Raw genomic sequence first — 20,389 nt, 5'->3', positions numbered from 1 at the left:
AATCCAAGGCCAATTTGCGCCACGGTCCTTGAGGCAATGGCGTGACAACCATGGGAGTATCCTGTGACTTCCAATGTTTGTTGGACATGATACACTCCTGACAAGCATTGACAAAATTATATGTTAGCAAAAAATAGCACCTAAGGTTTTTTTTGTGTGGACGTAGTACCTAAATGCCCCTTGTGAGCCAATTCCATAACTTTAGATCTAAACCCATTAGGGACTACCAATTTCAGAGCTCTAAGTAAGATGTCATTTTCAATAGAAAGCTGTTTAGCTAATTAACAAAACACATACAACTCCCCATTGAAATGTTTAACTGGAGGCCATCCCTGTTAAACAAATTGTCTTACTTTCCCTAAAACCATGTCATTATCACATGCAACATTCCATTCTGATTCACTCACCCTACCGCAACACCTGTTTACCATGTCTGTACTGCCAAACATTTCTTCCTTACACCCCACCACCTGTTTCTTGATGGAAAGTCTAGACACGCAATCTGCCCTGGTGTTTGTGCTACCAGCTATGTACATCACATCAAAATGTAATTCTTGTAATTTTTATAGAATCCTGATAAGCCTTGATGAAGCTGATGAGGTGCCCTTATCACTCAACAAATATATTAAAGGCTTGTGTTCAGTGTAAAAGGGGAATTTGTGTCCCACATATATTTCCAAATTGTTTCTATCACCCACGCACAGACAAGAGCCTCTCTCCCATTTGTACTGTATTTTCTTTCAATAGATGATAGAACTCTGGAAGCAAAAGCCACTTTAACCACAGTGTCACCCACCCTTTGGTATACTGCATCCAAACCTACAGCACTTGCATCTACAGTTATAGTGCATTTGTGACCGCTAACATACATTTTTAACGCAGGGACTTTGGTCAAAATATTTTTAATGTCTAGGAAAAAAAAATCTTCTTGTACCCCAGCAAAATTTCTCTTACTTGTGTAAAATCCTCCTAAGGGGCTCTATAAGGGCAGCATACCCACATACAAACCTGGAGTAGTAGTCGCTTAGCCCCAGAAAAGATCTTAATTCATCTTTGTTACAAGGAGCGGGCACTTCCCTCAGGGCTCTAAAAAAATCCTCCTTAGGTTTAATCCCTTGGGCAGTGATACAATGCCCCAAACACTCAGCGCTTTATGTTAAAACCTTACATTTGTCCTTAGGCACGGTCATACCCTGCTTACACAAAATTTCCAGTACTTTATCTAAAATGCAATTATGCTCTGCGACATTTGTAGCAAAAACCAGAATATCGTCCCGGAAAGCTAGCACACAAGGTACATCCTTAAATAACGTTCACATGGGCTTTTGGAATACGCTTGCCACTGATGCAAGATCAAATGGCAAACACAGATAATTATAAGCTCCAGAAGGAGTAATGAAACCACAAGGACTGCAACTGTGTTTTTTTTAAGCAGAATCTGATGGTAGGGCACCTTTAGATCAATATTACTGAATATGTTGGCCTCATTAATTTTTGGAAGAGGGTGACATGTCCACGATGATGTTTCTGTTCAGGGAGCATAAATCCACAAATAAATGGATCTGATCGTCCTTTTTTTGCTATTACAACTGCACTGACACAATGATCTGCCTTAATAGGTTCAATAACCATATCCACACAAAGCTGATCCAAGTGTTTCCTCAAGTCATTCCTAACAAACAATGGATGGCTTTAAAACTATTTCATGCTCAAACCCTTTGACCGTGCCAATACCATTGGAAAACACAGTGAGATACTTCTCTATAATGTGCTCTACACTCCCCAAATCCTTCTCAGTCAACATCACGGGAACAGTGGTCGCTGGTCTCAACACAATGCCTAATCTTCTTTGATCCACCCAACCCATTATGTAGCGGCCATTAACTGCCACATGTATCTTTGCAAAGACTGATCTACTCGAAAATTGCAAAACTTCCTCAAAGTATTCTGTAGTTACAATTTCTGATTCACGTTATGCAACGTCTCTGATATCAGGTGTGTTAAGCAGTGCTGTACTCCAGTGCAACTTAAAAGATTCCTCAGACAGCATGGTTACTTGTGACCCTGAGTCCACCTGAATTCTTAAATCCGCTTTGCCTATTTCTACTTTACAGTTTTTTGAGCAATCAGTCCTGCATCATGGCAAACAGTTTGTGTATACTGATTCACATCCACAATTAATATAGTTACAGTATTAACACTCTCATCATCCTCATGCAAATATTGTTGTTCACCATCAGGTACGCAATTCACTTTAACGGCATTACTTTTTTTTCAGACTTTCACAAAATGCTCCACCTTCCTGCACTCATTTTATTTCCTTCTTTGTGCTGGACAACTTGGAGTATTACCCATATTGCTGAATGATCCACACCTATACCATCTATTAAACTGATTGAATCTACCGCTCTCAACATTCCTTATGACATTCACACTTGTGTTGTCCACCACACTGGACGCGAAGCCAGACGCTCCAGCTAACACTTTCGCAGAAGAGCAGATCGCTTGATACCTTTAGCAATTTTGACTATTTCCTCCAATGTGGGATTAGTACAACAGAGTAGATGCTCTTGCACGTTTTTATGGTTTAAATCTTTTTTATTATTTTTAAGAAGGCAGAGTTTAACAAAAGCTGCCACCTACATCCAATTGCCAGTGGGGAGTAGTAGAGAAGTGAACTTCATAGAGATAGAGAGGGCATTAGAAAACGTAGAAGCTAAGGAGTCTGGGTATGTCCATTTGTTTCAGTGATGCGGGAGGCCGGCTTCTTGCACTTTTTTGGAATAACAATTCAATAAGATCTGATCTCTCAAGTATTATTCCTTTGCATTCTCAAATCAACAACTGCTGGCTAAATTTCTGAGGGCAGCAACAGACTGATCAGTGTTTTCCTCTGTTGACTGTTTCCTAGAATAAAAATTAAATCTTTCTAAAACAACACTTGGGCACTTATAACAATGACGGGCAGACTTGCGCCCACCCAGAACCGTTGCGGTAAAGGAACCGCCTGACCATCCGTTCGGTGGTTCCGCATTCCCAATTAGAATGCAACTGCATATAGTGCCATTAGAAACTTCAATTTTTCAATAGAAGCTTGTGCGGCGGGCTGAAAACTCCCCTAGCACAAGCTCCAATTGAGAAATGGAAGTTTGTAAACATCCCTGCACCGTATGAGATGCACCATGCATTATTTGCATAAAAATATTTTGGCACCTCCCAGATGAGCCATCATTTCCTGAATCTTAGGTAAGGGGAAACAATCAATTAGGATGTTCTAATTTAGAATCCTTAAGTCAATGCGAAGGCTGATGTAATTTGTGCCCTCTTTCTTCGCGACGACAATGGGAGAAATCCACTCCGAAGAGTCCATTGGTTCTATGACTTTGTTAGCACACAACTTCACTAAATGCTGTTTAAATTGATCTCGAATGCATAGAGGAACATTTCTAACTTTGTGGATGACAGGCACAGCATCTTTTTTTATGATGATTTTATGTTCAAAGCCTTGTACCAGACCTAATCTATCTTCAAATAGAGCATTGTGCTTAAGCAATAACTGTTGTAACGTGAGATTGGATTCAGGTATATTCACCAAAGAATGGGAAATTCCCTTGATTTTCCAACCTAAGATATTGTAGCCTTTCTTTGCCACATAAACTTTTGAAAATAAACCTATCTTTGAACCTAATATTGTCAGAGAAATAGCCCAACATGTCAATATTGTGCCCTCCAAAGCAATTGTGCGTACATTCGGTGGAGATAATTGAACAGACTTCCATTCTTTGTAAAATAACTCATCTGTGGCAAAAGTAATGGGTGAGCCAAAGTCTACTGTTACCTGAACCTCCACATCACCAATTACTACATTACAAAGAGGATCCCCATCACTCACATTAGATTCTATAGAAAGCACAATTTTGTTAAAACGTTTAATGACACAAATGTTGGGATCTGAAGGATCTTAGAAATGTTCAAGGGTGGCAACTTTCTGAGTATTTTTGCACATGCGCGAAAAACGTCCAACTTTTTTACATTTCATGCAAGGTTTGCCAAGCGCTGGACAATTTTTGGGATTGGACAAATGTGTATCGAACCACACCTGTAACACACACTTTGCCTTTTGTTGTCAGTAACTTTATTAGGAATGACTTTAGGTTTAGTACCAATGGTGTTGACAGGTCCTGCTTCAGTATCATTTTTAGACCTATTTCGTTCCTTCGAGGCTACAACTGATCTCTCAAGCAATTTCAAGACTTTCATTTAAGGAAGGATTTCTGCAGCAGAGTAATGTTTCTTGAACTTTTTTGTTAAAACAATTCACAATTAGCTCATCCCTCAAATAAGAATCTATATTGCTGTCAAATTCACAAGTGGCAATTAAAACTCTTATTTCAGCTAGAAAGGTGTCAAGAGGTTCAAATTCATATTGACATCTTCTATAGAACTTATGTCTCTCAACTGCAACGCTGGTGTCATCCTTAAGCTGATTGTTAAGTCTTTATACAGCTTCCTTGTACACATCCCAATCAATTTCATCAGGTTGAGTGACAACTGGGAGATGATCAAAAATGCGTTGCCCTTCTGGACCCAAACTATTGTACAGTAGTGCCAATTTCCTGACTGGCTCAAATTTTCACCCATCCATTGCCATAATATAACTCGCAAAGCCTTTAAACCATTGTTTCCATTTCCAACACCAGGTTCAGGTAAAAAGTGTGTTATGTTATGTTAGTAACTTTTATTAAGCGCAGAGATGACCCAAGGGTGTCCTGGCGCTATATTATTTATCCTGAAGGCAATGTTATGTTATGTTATGTTATGTTATGTTATGTTATGTTATGTTAGGGGAATTTCTAAAGCACACGACTCACCCTGGGGCATCTCGGCGCTATACCTAGTCAAAGTCTGGTAGAAGAAAAAGCGAATCGGGAAGGAGATTACCGAAGATCAGAACAGAAAAGTTTTCAGTTGTTTCCTGAAAGTACTGATAGAAGTACATTCACGAAGGGAGATAGGTAGCATATTCCAATAGCGAGGAGCAAGATACGAAAAAGCCTTTCCCCTGGAACGGGAAAGACGAATTCGGGGGACCGCCAGAAGCCCAAGGGAATTAGATCTAAGATTGCGGGTCGAAGTCTGTTTAACGAGCCTTCTTAGCAGATATATGGGGCCTTTGCCATTTAGGGCGTTGTGCGTAAGGCAGCAGGTCTTGAAGTATGATCGCTTACCGACCGAAAGCCAGTGGAGGCCTCGCAGCAGAGGGGCTGAAGGAGAGCCCGCAGGATGGTTTAGAATCATTCGGGCAATGAGCAAGGAGGAAAAGATGTATTCAGTAACAAGCCAGGTCTTTAGACCCTTCCTGAAGTCTAAAAGATCCGTGGCATTTCTTAAGTGAAACAGAAGGTCATTCCAGGTTTTCACTGCACAGACCGCAAAGCTTCTGCCCCCCTACAAAGCTTTTTTCGTATGCGGTACGGAGACCAGCTTGGCCCCCAGCGAGCGAAGTATTCTTTTCGGAATGTACCACTGGAACAGCAGATTTAGGAAGTCTGGGCCTGTGCCATGAAGAGCTTTGAAAACCATATAATGTGATTTGAAACACGCTCGACTCCTTAATGGGAGCCAATGCAGTTTCTTTATTTCCTTAGAGATGGGGGAGAATTTAGAAATACCCGTTAGGAGTCTCGCCGCTGCATTTTGCAGCAGCTGGAGTTTGTTCATACTTTTTTGTTGAATGTTGAGATACATGCTGTTACAGTAGTCCAGCCTCGACAATATCAAGGCTGTGACCACTGTTTGGCGACTTCCCCGGGGTAGGAATGGCAGTACTTTCCTGACCGTTCTTAGCACATAAGCAGTTGTTGAAGGTACAGCATTAACCTGATCCCCAAAGGTGAGTCTCTCATCCACCACTACACCTACATTCTTTACCTTTTTTGAAGGCAATGGGAGAGAGCCCAATGAGTCGGGCCACCAATGGGGTGTCCAAAAGTTGGTATCCTTTCCAAATAATAAAACTTCAGTTTTTCCTGAATTAAGCTTTAGACAATTCTATGCCATCTACCTCCCAACCGATTGCATGCAGGCTATACCTGTTTCCTGGCCCGGTCTCAGCAACACCACAATTTGGGTATCATCCGCATAGGAAGTGTGGAGGGCAAGTTATGTTTTGCATGTTGAAGAATAATTACTGGATGGAATCAGTGTAAAAAGTAAGAATTTGACTTCCTAGAATAAAATGTAAAATGAGTATGAGCCAATAAGAAGTAGTTTAAGAAAAGTTTCTGTAAGCTGTAAAATTCACCAATCAGAACAACTTTGTGGACAGCCAATGAAAAGGGAGCTTGTGGAAAAACTCCTCCTTCGCAAAACAGAAATCACAGAAACCCAGAATATGCTGGGAAGGAGGACGAACACAGAGCTGTAGGAACTGGCTGCAGAGTGATCGGTAAGCAAAAGTCACAAAACTGTAGAAAATGTTAACACATTTAACAGCAGTGTGAGGAATACACAAATATGCCGCTTGCCAGTACATCAACCTCAGTGCTACACTAGGGCGAGAAATGAAGGCGGATACATAGAAAACAAGCGAAGAATGGTGAGGGCAGCACGAGCAGGCCGCATTGAGCCATTGATAGATGTCGGCGCGTGCAGGCCGCGTTCAAACAATGAATAACAATGGCAGTGCGAGCAGGCTGCGTTGAAATGAAAACCGGTGGAGGCAGAGGCTCAGAAAAAATAAATTGAAAGTCTTTACCTCAGTAATGTTGAAAGATCACACCTCACACGAAATGAAGAAATGAGTGTATCCTCATACGATCTGTTACAGATATGGTGATCGAGTAGTGGCGTTACCAGTGCTGTCAAATCCCGATCATTGCCAATTCTAGTGGGTTTATCTGAATGGAAGAGCACGCATGAAAAAGGCGAAGTAGATGAAACTGCCACTTTATTGTAGACAGCACAACAAGCACAACCAAATAGATCTAACAGCTCCCGAGGTCCTAGCGTAACTGACAGACCCTGAACCCTCCACATGGAACCTCTACAGAGATTCCACTAAAACATTCTAGTAACCATGGCAATAAGGACACAACACTGGGCTGTATCCCACTCCATCGATAGCCAACAAGTAGTTCTTAAAAATCCATGCCCAATGTTTCCATTCTAACTTGGGTCAGCCGAGATAGTTTAAGAAATATGGAGGGTGCTGCACATTGCCGCCTGTTAAGGTTAGCTCCCAAATGCCCAATTGAAACCAATAATAGACTGGCAGAATTAAACCCAGAGTTGCAGACTTAGATTCAGTAAGGTACTGTTAATGGCTAAAATTTGAAGGAATACCGTTAAACTGCCCAGCCTCATAGAGCACTCACTACTAAAAATGTGTCTGATGCCTCCTTCTGTGTGTTGGAACGGCTCGGAAAACCAATATGGCAGTACACCCAGGGTATGCGTACTGACGTGTACCACACATTCTCCAGGCAGACACATCAACAATGGCAAAGACAATCGCATGAATGATGCATCTGTAGAATACTGCGCATTGATTGGTCAAGTGTGGTGTCGTGTGTGAATGGGCTATCGTGGTAGGGTACCTCGCACACTGGGCCTCACACGCCGCAATGATGACTCGGGACACGTGTGTTTGCTTGCTCCGTCTCTCGTGCCGTGGCCGTTCTGCCTACGTGCACGGATGACGTCATATTTATTACTTTGCACACGTACGCGTAGACTGACGTACACACCGTAGCGTGTTACGCCAGTTATCGCGACATTACATTCCTCCCCAACACACGAAAAACAACAACAACAACCAAAACTACATTGCGGCATTATAGACCTGGACCACAGGTATACCACCAGTCCTCAGCCCTGTGCTTTACCCCTTGCACTGCTAGTCAATGTAAATGAAAATAAAACGGTCTTACTTGACGTAGTCTCTTAACCGACGGGAAGGCTCAGGGTGCGGCCTCAGATGATATCGAGCTGCCCCACCGTCCAGCACTACACCCCGGCCTCTACTCACAGAGTCACCATCAACGACGTCATTTTCACCTTCGGGCCCGCCGGCCTCCTCGGGTGTCGCAGCCTCTGGTGAGGGGTCCTGTGGTCTAGCAACAGCTCCAGGAGGCAGGGACTCAGCTCCACCACTCGCCTGGTCCCCGTCCTCAGCCAGTTCTAAGAACCTCTCCTCTCGTGGCACGGGCCTCTGGGGAGTGTCTTGATGTCCATCACGCGCTCTTGGGGGTACTGGTATTTTCTTGAAGTATGAAATGTTCCTCGTTATCTTCTCGGCACCTTTCCTGGCAGTCACACATGTGCCCATGACTTTCTCTACAGTCCACGGTTGCGGTTCAAAATTCAACCGAAACTTGCCACCCGACATCCGATTGCGGATCAGCACTCTGTCACCTGGGGCCAGGTGTGGGGTCACAGCTCGTCGTCGGGCGTCAACGCGAGCAAAAACTCCCCGTCGGTGTTCGTCAATGGCACTGCCATTAGGAGTGTCGGGCGTCCACTCTGGGTGATGCGGAATGGTGTCGGTGACAACCCGCCCCATCAGCAGATGCGCGGGTGCCACTCCTGTGGTGGAGTGGGGTGTCTGGCGATAGCTTCGGAGAAATGTGAAAATAGCAAGCTCGACAGATTGGCTTTTCTCGTGAGCAATTCTTATCACTTTGTTAAGTGTCCTCATGAAGCGTTCAGCCTCTCCGTTAGCTTGAGGCCATCGGGGAGTGACTCGCCGGTGATGAACGCCTAAAGCCTGCAGGTATGCCGTGAAATCTTGACTCTGGAATGGTGATCCATTGTCGGTCCTAATTTCCTTGACGATGCCATGTGTCGCCATGATTTTCTCCAGTTTTGGGATTACCTCCTGGGCGCTCAACACGGTTAGTATTTCCACTTCCGGATATTTTGAGTGATCATCTATGGCAACGAGAGTGTGCCTTCCGTCCGGCAGGCTGCCAAAATCGACGCTTATTTTGGACCAAGGCCTTCTGGGTCGAGGCTCCATCACGACAGGGGCCGGCCGGGGTACTTCTCCCGTTACTTGACAGGCATGGCATTCTCGAACGGTGGCTTCTACTAACTCGTCCATGAGAGGGAACCACACCTTAGTGCGGAGCCTTGACATCGTCTTGACCATGCCTTGGTGACCGATGTGGGCCAAGTCCACTACTCTTTGGGTCAGGGATGTCGGAATGACCAGTCTGTGGCCCCTCAGCAGGCATCCTGTGTCGTCTTCCGTCAGTTCGTCTCTTACATTGTACAGGCTATCCATTGTCTGTTTTGCCCGAGGTGTCAGGTTTTTCCACTCCTCCCTGGCTCGGTTCCAGCTGTTAGTTTGGACGGCCACTCTCGCCCTTTGCAGGCATTCATCTTCACTGGAGGCACGCGATAAGCTGGCCATGGATACTGGCCTAGGACATGATCGCGCTGTGATGCTTCGGACATACTCTTCGGTTTCCGCCGCCTCCTTCACCTCTTGTGGGGTGGCTTTGCGAGGGTGGCGAGATAGGTAGTCTGCCGGGTTGCGTGCACCCGGTTGATATTCGATCTTGCAGTTATAATTTTGCAGTTGCAACATCCATTTTTCAATTCTTGGCGGCGGCTTCGTGGATGTGCCCGCGAATAGGGATACCAGCGGCTTGTGGTCCGTAGCTACGACGAATGGCTTGCCGTACACGTACAGGTGGAAATGGTGACACCCCCAATGGATGGCGATCGCTTCCTTCTCTATTTGCGAGTATCTCTGCTCAGTCTCTGTGAGCGACCGGCTGGCGAAAGCCACCGGGGCCCATTCCTCTGCGCTCGTCTTCCTTTGTAGCAGGACTGCGCCTAACCCGACTGGGCCGGCGTCGACAGCAATTAGTGTCAGTTTGGCCGGGTCAAAGAATGCCAACGTCGTGGCTTCTGAGAGCGCTTGCTTGATTTCCTCGAACGCTCGATCCTGTTCGCTGCTCCAGGTCCAGGGGGTCGACTCTTTGGTGAGCTCTCTTAGTGGCGCTGTGAGATTCGCCAGGTCCTTGATGAACCGGCCACAATAGTTCACCATTCCTAAGAAGCTTCGCACCTCCGTAATGTTTGTGGGCGCAGCTGCCTCCTTGATGTCTTTTACCTTATCCGGATCCGGGTTGACGCCGTCTGCCGAGAAGGTGTAGCCGAAGAATTGGAGCTTCCTACACAGGAACTCGCACTTCTCCCGATGCAGTGTAAGGCCCGCGTCTCGTATGCGTCGTAGCACCTGTATCAGCCTCTCATTGTGCTCCGCAATGGTCGTGGCGTGCACCATGATGTCATCACTGACATTTATCGCTCCAGGAATTCCCGCGATGAGCTCTTGTATCACGTTCTGGAACACCTCCGCAGCACTTGACACTCCAAAGCTTAGCCGCGTATACCTCCTCAGGCCCACGTGCGTGGAGAACGTGGTGATGTTCCGGGACGCCTCATCCAGTACTAGTTGGTGGTACCCTGAGCGTAGGTCCAACTTTGAGAACCATTTGGCGCCCGCCATCTCCCCGACGATGTCATCTATGGTCGGAGTAATATGGCGCTCCCTCTTGATCGCAGCGTTGGGGAGCCGCATGTCCACACATATTCTGACAGCGCCGGGTTGTTTAGGCTTCCTCGCTACGACAATTGGCGACACCCACGGGGTCGGTCCGGACACCTTCTCAATGATTCCCGCCGCCTCCAGCTTCTTCAGCTCGGCCTCCACCAGTGGCCGGAGATGAAACGCTATGCGGCGATGCCGTAGGGCTATCGGTTGAACAGTGGGGTCGATATGCAAGTGGACCTCCTTGCCTCTGAATTTGCCTATCCCGTGAAAGATTTCCTCGAACTCCTCCAGGGTGTGGTGTATCGACTCTTGGTGTACCCCGAACGCAAACGTTACCACACCGAGATCTTCGGCCGCTCTGCAGCCCAGGAGCATGCCTTGTCCGTCTTCTGTAACATAGATATTTGACGTGATTGACCGCGTGCCATGCGATATCACCGTCCGGAACTTCCCCTGTACTTTTAGCGGTTCTTCCTGTCCGTATGCGAACACTGTTATCGTCGATGGGCGCAGTGTTGGCTTCGGGTGTATGGATCGGTGCATGGCCGCGGCCATGATGTTGATGCTGGCGCCTGTGTCTACTACCGTGGTGACTTCTTGCGACCCTACTCGGACACTGCATTGCGGCAACCTCCTAGTCCTGCGTACCGCTGTGCTTATCATGTGTACCCGGTTTACTACCTTCTCTTCTTCCTCCTCGTCATCATCCATGTCGCTGGCCACCGGGCCTCCTTCGTACACCGTGTGTACTGCTTGTCGGGGCTTTCGGAACTTCTTCGATCGGCATACTTTCTCGAAGTGGTTGAAGCGTCCACACGCCATGCACTTCCTCCCTCTTGCTGGGCACTCTGCCGTGGCGTGGGGCGACCCGCCACAGTATCCGCAGGACTTGGGCTGGTCTTGGACGGCCGGACCTGGTCCTCTTCGGGGCCATCTCTGTTTTGGTTTTACTGCCACTGCGTTGACTGGCTCGGTTTTCACAGGCGCTTGTAGTGCTGCTTCCATGTGCGCAGCGCGCGCTTTGGACAGTTCTTTCGTCCGACCCATCGTCAATATGTCTGCTAGGGGCTTACCGGACTCCTCCAAAATCCTTTCCCTCAGTTTGACTGACGCACACCCTTGTATTATCTGGCCTCTTATTTCCTCCGTCTCATCCCGAAACCCGCAGGTGGCCGCTAGGTTTTTGAGACGAGCGTAGAACTTGTCGAGCGACTCCTCAGGCGATTGGCGTGCTTGGCGGAATATGAAACGTTCATAGTCGCGGTTCGCCATTGGTTCGAAGTATTCGTTGAGCGCCGCTATCAACGTTGTGTGCGTCTTGGGGGTGTTTTCCGCAAGCGTCTTAACTATGTTGTGAATTTCTTTCCCTCCAAGGTGGATGATCATTGCGCGTTTCTGATCCCTCTGGACCTTCGTGGCCTCAAAGAAAATGCGCACTCTATCTTCCCAGTCTCTCCATCGGGCTGCCACCGCTGATGGGGACCCTTCTACAGAGAACGGCTCAATTGGCGGAATATTTGCCATGTTGTGCGTGCGCTGCTTGCGCCAGGCGAGACCTCCTTCTACCCTTGGCTGTAATGGCTCTGGATACCTGTTCTTTCCTCTCCTACGTGGGTAGCGGGGCCTTCCTCCCAGGCCGGGCGTGACCTTTCCCCCGGTGTTCCCCTGGGTATGGCAGGAATGTGAAGGCCTTCAGGGCTTCAGGACTCGTTAGACACGTCCCTCGTGACCTCTCCCCCAGGCAGCACACAATCCGGGCCAGGCGCCCCCACTTACTGGCACAGAGGAGATGAGGAGAAAGTCTCCCAACTGTCCTGGCGCTCACCAGGCCGCGCTGTTCCAGGCGTTGGTCTCCGCTTGAAGGCGGGGGCAGCAGAGCACTCCCCGCACCGCGGGCCGCCAGACGAGGCAGGGCGCACGTGGACAGCAGCGCTGAAGGCGCTGATGCAGCAGTTGACCCCCCGCGACTTCGCCGACGGGCAGGAGCGCTCCCACGCGTCCGCGCACACTCGCCCTTTCACCCCGAGGCAGGGGGAGGCACCGATGCGACAGGGGCGCGTCGCCGCAGGGGCACGAGCACCGCGAGCGAAGGACGCTCACCGGCCGCCACACCAACGGGACGCGGGGCAACAGCGAGGGCACGCCCACCCTCGTCGCCACTTTGTGGTGTCGTGTGTGAATGGGCTATCGTGGTAGGGTACCTCGCACACTGGGCCTCACACGCCGCAATGATGACTCGGGACACGTGTGTTTACTTGCTCCGTCTCTCGTGCCGTGGCCGTTCTGCCTACGTGCACGGATGACGTCATATTTATTACTTTGCACACGTACGCGTAGACTGACGTACACACCGTAGCGTGTTACGCCAGTTATCGCGACATTACAGTCAAGTAACAGTAAGTCTAATTTCTGATTGGTCCTGACACAGATGTTGTTTCAGGCATCAATAAACAAAAATTTCGGATCTAACCGGCGTACATCTTTGCCGAATTTAGCAGCCAAATACTGCTTGGGGCAGTTGTGCTAGTCCAATCGACAGTGACCATCCAGCGGTGCCCAGGATCTGCTGTCGGTGGGCTCCCATTGCTCAGAAAAGAGCAAAAACATCTTGTTGCCAAATATGTAGTGGATAACGTCAGATACAAATCACTCAGATCCAAAAATAATCCACAAATGAAGTTTATTCGCAATTAGCCTTTCAGAAAGTAAAGTGTTTCAGTTTCCATAATATTCATACATTGGAAGACATTCAATTTTCACCTCACTTGCTCTCTGCTTTTAGGTAGGGTGCTTAGTTAGGATCCACCCTTTTCAACCATTGGCTTTCCACAACCAACCTCTTTTAGCCGTTGGCTTGACACTCTGTCAATCACATTTTGACTTTGCCAGGGAAAGTATCCATCCCTTGCCTAATGCTATTGACTTTTTGTCTGCAACCTTTCATCTCCATTCCATTGCTTGCACTGAACTGCATGAGGGACTTTTCTACACCTCATGGTCTGCTCCTGCTTACTTTAATATGCTTACACTGCATGCGTTAACACATTCATTCCAGGCCTAGTGGCTTTGCCAATGCTTGTGTGTTTACTCATAGTCGACACTGTAAATTAGATTCAAGACTAACTGCATTCTCTCTCTCTCCACAAGTCGACCCGTACGTGCCTCACATACTCGTCAACGCAACTGATTGAAATACCAAACTGCAGACTGTGACAGACGACAAGGTGCCCTTATTTGTGTCTGCAGGACTCGAGTGAAGACAGGAAAGGTTAGTGCCAGGAATAACTCTGAAACACAAGGGCATCATGTGGGATTTGAAAGGCTGATCTTAATATAGCCCGGAGGCTTTAATCCAACTCGTTCAATAGGAAGGGAAAGTGGTTCCGTCTGTGACTGTGAGAATAGCAGTGCCCCTTGGTTACCTCTCATGACATTGTAAAACAGCAACACATCACCCCGTTTTCAAATAGCAAAAATGGAACTCGTGTCCACTGTCAAAATACTAAAGATCAGACCTTCCTGCTAAAAAACTGATCGATTTCTAAACAATTAATGTAAACATTTTAAGGTAATACATGTCAGTGATTTAGTTCCAGTTTAAATTTCACCTTTTATTGAATGTTGCTTTCCCTAAGAGTGTTAGCTATTTCTATCTAAGATGCTGTTTTTAGTATTTTTTCTGTGTAGCATATTACTATTGCGTAATGCTTTATCTTAAGGCAAGCAGGAAAACCCACCTCCAAGTTATGCTCTAAAATAGAGTCAACAATATATACAGGCGACAAAAAATGAAATAAATAAAAACAATTTAAAGCATCATACACATTCCCAAATATTAATGAATGAATTAATGAAAGGATATTTGTATAGCGCATGGCTACCCGGATGCCTCCCAGCGCTGAGCGTGACTGATCGAATAGGGCTGAGGAGGATTAGGGAAACAGGAAGGTTTTTAATTGTCTTCGGAAGACTAGGTGGTTTGGTTCCCTCCGTAACTGGAGCAGCAGGGCATTCCAAAGTTTGGCCGCATTAAGAGAAAAAAGACGGCCGCCACTTCTGGTCATCTTGACTTTAGGGACTGCACCAAGTGGAGGTCATTGGATCGGAGATTCCTGTTAGCTTTATGTGGGCGAATCATAGGTACCAATAATGGCGGACCATTCCCTTGAAGGGATTTATGAACAATACAAAGGGAATTAAAATTTACCCTTTTCTTCACCGGCAGCCAATGCAGTGAACGAATGGATGGTTTAGCTGAGGTACAATTGCGTTCACCCAGCAGTAGTCTGGCTGCACAGTTTTGAATCTTTTGTAATTTAGTCATGACTGCTGCTGGGGCACCTAAAAAAAGGGCATTGCCATAGTCAATCCTTGAAAGTATCAAGGATTGGACCAGGACTTTCTTGGCTAGAGGAGGAAGAAGAGGAAGCACTTTCCTAGCCATTCTTAGCAGGCTGAAACAGGTGGCCACTGTCTTTCTTACCTGCACCTTAAATGACAGATCCTGGTCGAGCCAGATGCCCAGGCTCTTTATTTCAGTTTTAAAAACTGGAAGAGGGCCCATGCATACTGGCCACAAGGACTCCAATATAGCTGGGGCGGGGATGCCCAAAATCATAATCTCTGTCTTATCCCCATTCAGCTTCAACTGGGAGGCATTCATCCATTTAGAAACCTCAGTTAAGCATAAGAAAAGGGCCTTAGTCTGGTGGGTTGCTTGGTTAAGAGCCACGACTAATTGGGTGTCGTCGGCGTAGGTTACCATTTGAATTCCGAATGGTGCAATGATTGCTGCCAAGGAGGCCATATATATATTAAAAAGAGTCGGGCTTTATGACGAGCCTTGGAAGACGCCACATAGCAGAGGTTGAGGTAGTGAACTCACATCTCCTTCAAAGACCTGAAAGGAGCGACCCTCTAAAAGGAACAAAGCCATTTCAGGGCCATACCAGCTATTCCTATTTTTTTGAGACGGTGGATAAGAGTACGATGGTTTGCCGTATCAAATGTTGCGCTTAGGTCTAGAAGGATGATGGCTGCCGACCCTCCAGCGTCCACAATCTTTCTACTTTCCTCTACTACAGCTACCAGAGGGGTCTCCGTGCTCTGTCGTGGACGGAATCGAGTCTGAGAGGAGTGCAGAACACTATGAGATTCCCAAAAATTGGAAAGTATAGAGTTCACATGTTTCTCTGCCACTTTGGCGATCCCTGGAAGGAGGGAGATGGGGAGATAGTTACCTAACTCCACCGGGTCCAGGTTAGGTTTTTTCAACAATGACTTTACCATTGCCCTTTTCCACTTAGGGGGCACTACTCCTGTGTTAAGTGAGGAATTAATCACTTCTGCAACAACAGGGGCGACTGTAAATACCGCCTTTTCCAAAATGTTCATGGGAGCCAGGTCCCTGGGTGAGCCACTTTTCACCCGAGAGAACAGGGTCAAAAGGGTTTCTTGAGGGAGAGGCGGGAAGGAATCCAACAGATGACTAGTGAGATTGACACATTGATCATCGCGTATGTCCTCAACATAGGACATTGATTGCAAGATGTTATGAATTTTAGTGCAAAAAATTCTGCCTGTTTATTGCATCGTTTCCCTGACATATCAGGGGCGATAGGGGGGGCAGGAGTTTTAATAAGTTTCTTAATGATCAAAAAGGTTTCTCTAGGGGAATTTGATGGCAAAATAATTTTTTCCTCATAAAAAGATGCTTGGGCCTTCTTAATTTCTGCTCTGTATTTACAGATGGCTTTTCTATAATCGTTCTTCTTACTGGCAGAGAAATCTTTCCTCCACCTTCTTTCGTGTACTTTACAACATTGCTTAAGAGCCCGCAGTTCTGCAGAGTACCATGGGGATTTATAAGAGCAGTTTTTTTTCTTGATCAAGGTTTTAGGTAAGACCTGATTTAGTGAGTCTTCGATCCAGTTGCAGAAGTGCTTATCAGCTGCAATTGGACAGAGATCAGGTACCGGTCTGGTCTTCTCCAATACCTGAATCCAATTATCTGGATTGATCTTGGACCAGGGCCGACTCAAGGTCATTAAAGGTTGGACTTGAGGATTAAGGCTCCTGGGACACCAAGAAAGGGGAATAAGGAAGTGGTCGGACCAAGGGACAGGAATAGGGTCATCTCCTATAAGGTTCTCCAAATTGGAGATCACAGAGTCAAGGGGTGGCCCTTGAGACCTTTTGCAGAAGCTGCAAGGTCGCAAGATCTGCTACCAATTCGACAGCTATTACCGCTTTCGGGTCGTCGAAATGTAAATTAAAATCGCCTAGGAGGATAAAGTTGGCGGACATGCTAGCTAGGTTAATTGCAGTCTCTACCAAAACTTTGCAAAAGGAGCCTTCTGCTCCTGGGGGACGATAAATCAAGATGCCAGAAACCGAGAGTAGGGGGGAAAATTCAATTGAGAAATGCATATTCTCACAATCTGTAAGAGGGTTATAGAGTAGACGACAGGTGAGATAATCTTTATAGAGAATCGTGATACCTCCACCCTTGCCTATATCTCTGTCCACCCTCTGTATTAAATATCCCTGAGGGAGTGTCTCTACAATGTCTGGCTCTGAGCTGGAGTTGAGCCAGGTTTCAGTTAAAAACAGAACATCTGGGGCGAGTTCCTGAAGCATCATCAAAATCTCAGTGCAGTGTTTAGACATAGATCTACAATTGAATAGATACAATTTGTAGTGGGCTGTACATGCAGTGGGAGTAGCAGTAGGGGGGAAAAATGTAAATGAACAGTGTGAACAGCTCTTAACCAGTTTATCACACCGAATCTGATGGTAACATTGGGCTGTAGGTGCCCTGTGAAGTTGGTGGAGCTGTGCACTAGTATACTTAATATGATCCTGTGTGGAAGATACATGGCTCCTGGCCCCTGGACCCGTTCGGGCGCGGACAGGCGCAGACGAGCTTGCCTTAGGCGTGCCTTAGGCACGCCATCGGCACGCCCGCTGTGCGCTTTCGCCATCGAGCGTTAAATCCCTTCTTCCGGTGGGGTGGGTAGAGACTAGCCCGCAACCCTGCCTACTCCTAAGATGGCGGCCGCGCCTGTCTGCTGCGGGCCCCCGGGATTTCCCCAAACACCCTCCTGGGTGAGTAGGTGAGTGTAAAATGCCAGCGAAGTCCTAACTAGTGCAGAATATTCTAATTAGTGCAAAATAACGCAAAGTAAAAACAATGTCAGTCAATTAAAAGCAGCAAAATTAGTTAAAACCACCTCTGCTCCCGGCTCCAGCCTCAGGAGAATCTGGCAGTCGTCTGCGCGCTCGCGCCACCAGCGCTAAATCCCTTCTTCCGGTGGGGTGGGTGGAGACTAGCCCGCAACCCTGCCCACTCCTAAGATGGAGGCCGCGCCTGTCTGCTGCGGGCCCCCGGGATTTCCCAAAACACCCTCCTGGGTGAGTAGGTGAGTGTAAAATGCCAGCGAAGTCCTAACTAGTGCAGAATATTCTAATTAGTGCAAAATAACGCAAAGTAAAAACAATATCAGTCAATTAAAAGCGGCAAAATTAGTTAAAACCACCTCTGCTCCCGGCTCAAGCCTCAGGAGAATCCGGCAGTCGTCTGCGCGCTCGTGCCACCAGCGCTAAATCCCTTCTTCCGGTGGGGTGGGTGAAGACTAGCCCGCAACCCTGCCCACTCCTAAGATGGCGGCCGCGCCTGTCTGCTGCGGGCCCCCGGAATTTCCCCAAACACCCTCCTGGGTGAGTAGGTGAGTGTAAAATGCCAGTGAAGTCCTAACTAGTGCAGAATATTCTAATTAGTGCAAAATAACGCAAAGTAAAAACAATGTCAGTCAATTAAAAGCAGCGAAATTAGTTAAAACCACCTCTGCTCCCGGCTCAAGCCTCAGGAGAATCCGGCAATATAAGTTAATTATTTTGAATTTCGTTATCTTTTTATCTTTTCAGTAAATCAAAATATGATAACTCAATCTTTAACCTCCCACCCTTCAAATTATTTATTTCACAACATTCACATATCACACACACACCATCCATAACAAAACATTTCAGTCTTTCATACATAAAAACATCTAATGTGTAGAGCCATAGAAAGGAACATCCTTATTTAAGATGTTCACAAACAGTCTTATTTATCCTAATTAGGTTATTTATAATGATTTCTCATAAGTCCATCTATTCTAGTGTCCTAACACATATGGTATACACTGTCTTTTCCTTATATTACATACATGTAAAGTAAATTTTCTACAGATCATACATTTTTTGTGGTGTCCCAATGGCTCTAGCTCTGGTGCCGACGCACATTTCAGTGCTGGTGATCAATTGATCACCCACCGTCTTCAGGGCCATTTCTTGACAGGCTCACTGCCATGAAAAGGAGGGTGGTTGTGAGGAAACTAAGGGGGCTCTAGCAGGGCCCCCTGTTGCCTCTCTGATGCATGAAGGGGACATGGCGTGCCCCCCTCTGTTCCTGCATGGGAAGAAATGCACAAACGTGCAGGAACGTGCTGCAGCACTCCCACAGTGGTGCCTGTCTAAGGCTTTCCTTTGCGCCTTAGAAAGGCACCACTGTGGGATCACCACAGCACGCACCACTCGCCAGGATTCAACTGGTAGCCAGGTGGGCGGTCTGACTGCAAGTTTGGCGGTCTTCCTGCGGGCGCTGGCGTGGAGGCCTGCAGCAAGACCACCATACTCGTAATCAGGCCCTAAGTATTATACTGAGAAAATAAATGCTACTAAAGATTCCATGAGAAAACTCTTTAAAACAATCACTACTCTTTCAAATTGCAACAATAGCAACATTTGTACCCCTGATCAAGCCTTCTGCAATAAGTTGCCAGAGTTCTTTCAAGCAAAGGTGACTAGTGTTTATGAGGAATTCTCCTGCATTCAAGACACCAATCACCCAGTTGCTTCTTCCTGCTCCCGTACATCTGTTTTGGGGTTACAAAATAACGTTGATCCTGCTTTAAACATTCTGGACAGTTTTACTCCTCTTAGGCAGGGTTATAAGACTTTTGGAAACCACACATTTTGGCTCTCCTCTAGACCCTTGTCCAACTTATGTGTTAAAAATGGTCTCTAATATGTTTTCCTAGTATCTCAATAAACTCTTGAATAGTGTTTTCATCTCAGGACAATTTCCAGCTTCTTGGAAAATGTCGTCTGTGCGCCCCATTCTGAAAAAACCCTCCAGTGATCTAGGTGACACAAACAATTATCGACCTATGTCTTGATTTCTGTTGCCTGCGAAAATGCTTGATAAGGCCATTAATGAAGATCTTATGTCCTTTCTTGATGCCAACAATCTTCTTGATTCTTCGCAATGCGCCTTTAGACCCCAGCACTGCACCGAATCAGTCTTGGTAGCTACTACTGAGGAGATTCGAATACTGGTGGACACGGGAAGTATGGCTGCGCTGAATCTTCTCGATTTCTCTGCCACATTTGATACGGTAAGTCATTCCTTGCTTATCAACCAGCTAGAGAGAATCTGGATCAAAGGCGCAGCCCTTACCTTCCTTAGGTCCTTTCTTTCTAGTAGGGAACAGATTGTTGCCTTAAGGGATTTCACCTCAAATCTTTTCTTTCTCCCCTGTGGGCAGCCCCAGGGTTAATCTCTATCTCCCAAGCTCTTCAACATTTATGTCAGCCCCTGGTGAAACGTCACTGGTCCTATGGCGTTTTTGTAGTCTCCTATGCAGATGACACACAAATAGTTGTATCTATTTTATTTGATGTCGACGAGGTTGCCAATAAATTGAAAAACTGTCTGGAATAGACTGTAACTTGGATGCAGGAAAACTGTCTCAAATTAAATTCTGAGAAAATTAAGGT

Source organism: Triturus cristatus, chromosome 3_2 (genome assembly GCF_964204655.1).
Source record: "Triturus cristatus chromosome 3_2, aTriCri1.1, whole genome shotgun sequence".
Lineage (NCBI taxonomy): Eukaryota > Metazoa > Chordata > Amphibia > Caudata > Salamandridae > Triturus > Triturus cristatus.
The sequence above is the reverse complement of the archived record's forward strand: the minus strand, read 5'-3'. Positions refer to the sequence as shown.